General features: G+C 32.8%; 2 pseudogenes; both read right to left on the bottom strand.

Annotated features, from left to right (window-relative positions):
• Window positions 1-466: 466 nt before the first annotated feature.
• On the bottom strand, window positions 467-2,685 carry LOC120190602 (annotated as a pseudogene).
• A 2,316-nt stretch (window positions 2,686-5,001) lies between these two features.
• On the bottom strand, window positions 5,002-6,717 carry LOC120190605 (annotated as a pseudogene).
• Between the last annotated feature and the right edge of the window lie 1,350 nt (window positions 6,718-8,067).

The following is an 8,067-nucleotide window of genomic DNA, read 5'->3' on the forward strand; positions in this document are numbered from 1 at the left end:
ATGAGATTGTGATTAGTGGGTTGGATATTTAGGACTTAGGGATCTAGAGAGATTTAAGGATTAAGGTATTGAGACTTATGGAGGAATTGCTGACCACTACACTCAGCTCAGAGACCTCGAGAAAGCCGGGAAATTCTACGACCAATATATCCCTCCAGACACTGATGAGGCTGCATATCCCTCCACTTCTAACGCCTTTAAATGTATTTCTAAATAGTTGTTCAGATCGCAGACACTGAAATTGTGAGTTTAACAATGATTTTGATGAATATTGTCTTTTAATTCTATGTTTCTTCCGAAGATAAAATCCTCATTTCAAACAACGTATCATAAATTAATCTTCATTGCCTCGGATGAAATTGTTTCCAATCCGTTTTTTTCCCCTCGACAAGAAAGAATACCAGGTGTGTAGAAGTAAACTCCATAAGAGAAAGCTTTATATATACAATAGAAAATACATTAAAGAGTTCCCTAGCCGTGTTTAGAACTCGATAAAAGCTCGAAATAAGAGGATACAATAGGCAAACATATGGCTATAGATAAACGCAGGATGCAGGTCACTGCTAAAAAATAGCACCTAAACCTTATGTTTAGAACTCAAATAAATCCTGCCAATGCAGGAATTAAGGATATTATCACACGAACTCTATTTGTATTACTGATAGTACAATAGCTGCTGAGCAGCACCAACATTCTGGAACCCACCGTCGTATATAGATTGGCTTCCTCCGGCAGCACCCACTCCCATTGCTGCCTGCTTGAGAGGGTGCTGTCCCTGAGGGTGCATTAGGGCATGAACGCCACCCATTTTGCTCATAGTCATAGCCAGTTGCCTTTCATAAGCTGAAAGGCCCAGTAAAGGTGCAGCTGTAGGTGGGAAAAGTGGATTTGAACTTGTCCCTGGTGGTGTAGGCTTGCTGCCCCAAGAGCACTAAACAAACAAATTACAGGTCAATTTCTCATTATCCAAGGACCAAAGGTTTTTTTTTAAGTCAAAGTTGGCAGAGTAACTATGAGATTATAGACGAGCAAGATTGAATCTAAAGATCGTTGACCGTATACAACAGTCATCCAACTAATTTTTGGATATTTAATGATCAATGATTCAATTAATATACCAAGTTATGTGCAGAATTTCCAAATCATCCTCCAAAGTCTTTAAAAAACTACTCATCAATGTTTCTATGTTTATATTTCTCAAAAACAGTAACCACATTCTGACTAAAACACCGAGAACGAACCTTAATTTGCTTGCCACATAGAAATGACTGGGTGTTCCCATCTGAATAGCCAGAGCAGCCCCAGCATGAGTACTGTGTCTCACAAAGCCAAAGCCTTTGTCACGCTGGACCCTAAACCTCCTCAATCACCCCAGCACCAAGAGCATGGAAGTGACAACGGAGTTCATGTTGAGTGACCTGCAGGATTAAAAGGAACCGTTTAATTGGACAACCTAAAAAGTTCCTTTTAAAATACAATAAACTTTCAGAACACTAGTCTATCTCTCACATGCAGTAAAAACTTTATTAAAAGATGGGTGTTCTAACAGTCCATACATGAGAGGATGCCTGCATTGATGGGTAAAAAAACCATTTTTTTCCACTTTAGATGAGCTTCAAAAAGATGATAAAACTATCGTAAAATTAGGGAATTCTACATGCATATGGAAATACGAGAGTTCCTAAAAGTGGTAAAATTGCCTGTTTTACTTGTTCTATATAAAGTAAGCTCATATGCTTGGTAACACACCATTTCAGCACTAACTTCCAAGTGTAAAAATAATAACTAGAAGAGCTGTGCATATAGTTTACTTGCCTCTGGTGCAAGATTGCCCGCATAAACAGTAGTATATTGAGTATTATTCTCGGGAGCCTCATTATTGGTGGTCTCTTTACCATCCTCTGCATACCAAGGTAACAAATGTAAGCTTATTTCCCTTTCGGTACAAATTTTAAAGACCCATACAAGTTTATTATTTAAGCATGGAACAAAGCGATCATTAATGTGAATGATTTAAAAGATCCATACAGCGACAAACATACCTGATGAATCATTGGTTAGTTCAACCACACTTTTAGCATCAGTGCTTTCCTTGTCATTGTTGCTACTAACACCCTTTTTGGCCCAGTTACAACGGATCTGCCGACTACCAAACCATTTTCCTAAAAGAATAAATCAAAAGCACATTTGAATAACACCATGTAATTTGTCTAAAAATAGTACTAATACAATTATAACAGATCAGCCACAATATTTTAACGAATTGGTCCTCTACACATGGTGATTTTACAGGGAAAACCCATGAAAGAATACAGATGACAAAGAAAAGGAAGACATTTTGTACTGATATTTCAGAAACATATTAAGAACACTCCAAAGCATGAAAGATATGGAATAAAACTTTAGAAGCTAACAACTTCATTCGATGAGCTAACACTGCAAACAAATGAAGATAAAAAATCTGAGTAAAAGCATCAATCTTACCACTTAAGTCATTAATTGCACTTTGTGCATCCTGAACAGAGGGAAAAAAAAGGTCAACACCAATAGATGAAATATTATAGAAGAGAAAGGGGCAACAGAAACTTGAACAAGGAACAGTACCTGCAGGTTGCGGAATGAAACAAACCCAAATCCTCTTGAGCGCCCAGTTTTCTGATCCCACGTAACCCTTGCATTCCTGAATCAGTTAAGATATCAAAGCTGTTATTTTCAATATTCTAAATCAATATTCTTATAACTTGAGTAATTGACAATATTTTCAATTAATATTTTATTTATGTATATAATTTAGCCAAGATTAATCTTGAATCATCCTCAATAATTACTCTTTATAAACTTAAATTTTAAGTAAACTAAAAATAATATAAAATCGTTTACTAGAAACATTAAATCAAATAAATTATATATTATCTAACATTATCTCATGATTTAATATAATTTGTCCTCTTAAATACTTGTTATTTTTTTTATTTGTAAGTAAAATGCCATATTATCTTTGATATGTGTTATCTTATAATTTAATGTGATATTTTATAACAATCAAAACCTTACACTTGAATTAAAAAAAACATAACACCTTTTTACTTAATATATTCATATCATTTTATTTTTAATTAAAAAATTTAGAAGTAAATTTTTTTAATATCAATTACAATTTTTAATTAATCACTAATTTATGATATATTGAATAATTAATTCAGATTAGATTTTGCAAAGGTTCATGGGGCGTCTCTCTCAATAAAATTTAAACCCTTTACAAATGTTATAAAATTGTCATTGACTATTGTCATCTTATTACTAAAATTATTCTTTAATAAAGAAATATCTCATCTTATTTATTCTTAACTTTGTTTTTTAACTCTGTCAACAATCTCTAAAGCAGATGGTTAAAGAATCTCAATTGATACTCTCTCTCTCTTTGAGAGATCAATATCCATCAGAAGTAAAATTTTCCTTCTCCTCTTTTAAATAAAAATTATTAAAAAATCAGTAGTAAAGTTGAAATGAAGATGAAGTTTCTCTGTTAAATCGATCACTTATATAATCTCAAGTCTTCCATTTTTCTTAATTTTATCTTTCTTAACCTAATGTTTCTTCCTTTATTAAGACATTGTTAAATCAAATTTTCATATTGTTCCTTTCTTTTCTGTTTGTTTTATTTTTTTATAGCTTAAGTTAAATTGAGATTATGCTTTGCAGTCCATGTGAAGGGGAAGATGGAAGCTTTTGGTCAATGGATGTTCACATTTCTTAAGTTATAGGTTTGATTTCTAGCATTAAATTTTAAAAAAAATACAAATCAATTAAAAAAATTTAAAAAAATCAGATTTAAGGAAAAATACAATATTTTGTATTATTATTATTATTATTTGATTGAAAAGCATCTAAGACATGAAGCTAAGGCTAGGAATGATCAAGCTCATGAACAGCGGCAGCATGCAATGAGAGAAGGTTAACCGCCTCCACGGTGGAAATTGAACTGCACCAATTTTGTATAATTTTTAATCACGAAAGATAATCAGGTAGTTAATTGATGATAATTAACGACACTATAATCTGAAATATAATTGATGTATGAAGTATTATATATTTATATTATCTATATCATAATTTATATAATTTATTATATGTCACTTTTATTTATCAACACCTTGAATTGATAATATTTTTCACGTGTAAATTCAGTGACGAGCTATATATATAAAAGTAAAAGGTCTGAAAGATTAAGAGACTCTGTATGAATTAATTATGAATATGACCTGCTATTTGATAATGACTACGGATCATTAATCATTCAGAATGTACTTTGATGCTAAATCATTCAATACTGTTTTATTGAATCATTTAACACAACCTTTATTCAAAATTTAGAAACAAACACGTTAAATACATAACGATTATAATTCAACGCTAAATAATTTTATTCAGAACCTAATAAACCGTCCCTAAATGAAATGGTAAGGTTAACACCTTAATATTTTTATGTACCAAAGTTCAAAAAAAAATTATATACAGTGAACCTAATCATCAAAGCTTGCCTACATGTTCAACAGGTTAGAAGTACTGCGTTTATCATGGCGTAGTGGGGATGTGTTGTGACTGCGAGAGTCGGAAATTATTAGAGCTTTAAATTTGGACATCTCTCATTGGATAGTCTCGACCTATAGTCTATAGACAGACAAGGCAGGCGAGGACAAGTACAGAGTGAATCAGACAAACCGGTTTTAGTCATATTCGGACGCCCTTTCCCTTACTGGAAGGTCAGAAATCCAAATCAAAATAATTTGCTCGCCTTCATACGGAAACCCTGATGGGCTACTAGTTAATGAGGTTGTCATCTGATTTCCTGTCTGCTTCCCTTCTCACCAACGGCGACGACTAAATAACAGCAATGTTTCGTCCAGATGATAGAGATCGGTTTTCAGAGGGGTTGTTTCTAACACCATCAAAGGATGAAACTTGCACAAAAAATGAACCAGATTTCAATCTGATTGTAACAAGAACCTGGAACATGTACTCACTAATGGGTCCTAAGTTACAACACAATGGGAGCGAAACGACGTTTACTATAACTTGAGATCAAGATCTCTCGATGCTTCTTTCGATGATTGACCTTCCTCGTGAGATGACTTGCTTTTTTCTGGTTTAGGCGGCGGAGTAGACCTTCTTACATTGTTAACTTGGTATGGCGCTCTTGCAGCTGCCCTGAAAATGAAGCTGATTGTGTTGGTTTAGTGATATACTTCAACAAAAGTCAAGAAGAACGAGATAAAATCCCAATCTTTAAGGCCAGGCTATGCGATCCTGGAATTAAGATATTATAGAGCCTAATCTGTATCTCGTGTTTGAATGTTTGATGGATAAAAGGAAAATAAAAATAAAGGTTCCATCATAGTGGCTTTGATTTCATTTGTCAAAAAGATTCCTAGTCCATGAAAGTTCTAAGGGTCTGAGAAAACAAAATAGGTTTCTAAGAAGCTTTAGTGGGATCCAAAAGTTTTCTAGTGCTGGAAATTTTTTCTTACCTGTCTTTTCTCTTTTCAAAGAACTTTTGAAGTGAATTTCTTCTAGCAATTCGTAGATCTGCAAAGAAGAAAGTAAAGAAAACAACTCGGTCATTAATAGTTAAATTTTTTAAAAATTCCCTAACAGAAACTTCCAGGATAATTACCTGAACCTCCATACTCACACCGCTCGGCGGAGGGAACCTGAGGAGGAAGACTACTGCCGGTCGTGGTGGAGACGTTCAGATCGGGAATTTCAGGGTTGATGTACTCGACTTTGTCAACTTTAGAAATAACTTTTTCCATGCCGGTGTCGGCAACAACGCCATTGCATGCAGTTGAGCATCCATGGCTAGCTAGAAAGTCCATGATTTCCTTGAACTTGTCGGAAGGAAAGTCGTTAAATACCACCACTTGTCCCCCAAAAAAATGGTCAGCTGGGAACTCTTTGCCTCCACTTTTGTTGGTTTCCTAAATCAACAAAACGCTACATTTTAAGTTTCACGGCCATTTCTAACATTTTATTGTCAATCCTATGAGTATTAAACAGGTAAGATCAAATAAACGGTATCTAAAATTCTGAATATCTTGTGATATTAATGAAGAAAACACACACACCTGAAATCTGTCGTGTTATTGATATCTTCCTTGGAACCGGAGGCACCAAAGCCACCAATCTCTTGAAAAAAACCAGAAGGTTTCGCATTTGAGTTTGATGTAGATGCCACAAGATTTGGTTTTAAACTCTCAGAAAAATTATCCATATTAGGCAAAAGTTCATCGTCCCTGCAACATCACCAGAATAGAAATCCATAAATTATTCATATGAAATACCCCCCCCCCCAGAAATCAACCAAAGCAAAAAGCTCATAATTTTACAACAACCCTTTTTCTTCGACAGCATGCAGAAAGCCTGTAAAGGAAGCAAAATGATACCTTTTGAAGCCATCCCGACGCTGATATCCCCAAGGTTTCTTTTTTCTTTCAAGAACTGGCTAAGAAGAATGACTAAACTTGCTCTCTCGAGAGCCTTGCCGGACTTCTGGCCTGAACATGACATTGCTGCTTCTTTTCCTCGTATTGTTGTTGTTGCCTGAAAGCTCTCGAGCTTCTTACAAAAGCTGAACGAAACAACTGTGTCAAGGATGAAAACTTAATGAAACACCAAACTTCAGGGTCTGATCCAAGTCATCTGCCGGCTTTAAGAGATTTTTCACCCCTTCCTTGAATCTGATGACCAAACAAGTTGTCGTGGTTTTATCTTGGAATTATCAATAACATTAATTAATTTATTGGATTTAGAGCACGTTTTTATTTCCTTATGGAAAAAAGCAAGATAAAACCAGATGACCGGTACTATAATAATGCTGAATAATGGAAGTTGGAAGGTTAGAGAAGAGTCAAATTGGGTGGGAGTTTCCTTGCAATTGCTTACCTCGCTTTTTTTTTGCCATGTCTGCCCTTTTGCATGTGGACCAAGTTTATGTTTTTCCTCCAATAAAGTTTGGAAATATTGTGATTGAAAAGGAAAAACTTGAAAAATGAAGGTGTTAAAAAATTATTTTAATACTCATTTGTTACAACATAGGTGAAATTTGTCATGAATAAGTGATAAGGTTTACAAATATATTAAAAAAATAAAATTCTTCATATGAATTAAATGAATTTTACCGTAATAAATGATATCTAAATCTTATATTCCGTTTGTTTTAATTAAATTGATTTAGAGAGAGAAATCCTTTACAAATCATGATGTAATTTGTATATTCGTTTAATAATTTAAAAATATATTATAATCAATTAATACAAAACGTAAATAAAATTCGTGTTATGAGTATTTTTTAAGAAGACATAATTAAATAGATGGTTAAGTATGAGAATGGCTAGTAACATCTACCAGCTTATTTAAGAGAGAGAGAGAAAAAAAAGCGAGGGTATGAACAGAAAAATTAGGTAGAGCTCTTTCAATCAATTTTCTACTTTTTGATAGAAACATCAATGAAAATGATTTTTCTGGTTCACCTTATTTTTGTATAATATATTGAAGATTTTCTAAGTTTATTAATCTCCCTTTTATATTCAAAAATAGTATAATTTTTTAATTTTTTAATTAAAAAATAATTATACATTAAAATTAAATATCTTCTTTTATTTAAACATGTTAATATAAATAACTAACTATTAAATTTATTGTATTAAGTATTAAAATATATAGAAAAAAATCAAATATAGATAATAAGTAGGTAAGTGAAAATATAATATAAATGTAATTCAAAAAATTGACTTATTTTGAAAAAAAAAATCTTGCTGATAAATCACCAAAAAAAACCACTTTTCACAACTTCAATACCTACACACTTTTCCCCCTCCCCGCACAATTTTTTATTACTAAATTATTATTCTTCCATTACATTAAAAAATAATCTTAATAACTACTTCCTTTTCCTGTATATACATGACTGTCATATATGTTATTTTATTTTTATAATACTAGTACTTAAAAAATATTTTACATAATTCTGGGTGTAAATTTCGATTTTTTTAAGAATTTCAATTAATT

This window comes from Hibiscus syriacus, unplaced genomic scaffold (assembly GCF_006381635.1).
Source record: "Hibiscus syriacus cultivar Baekdansim isolate YM2019G1 unplaced genomic scaffold, ASM638163v2 tig00116962_pilon, whole genome shotgun sequence".
Classification (NCBI taxonomy): domain Eukaryota; kingdom Viridiplantae; phylum Streptophyta; class Magnoliopsida; order Malvales; family Malvaceae; genus Hibiscus; species Hibiscus syriacus.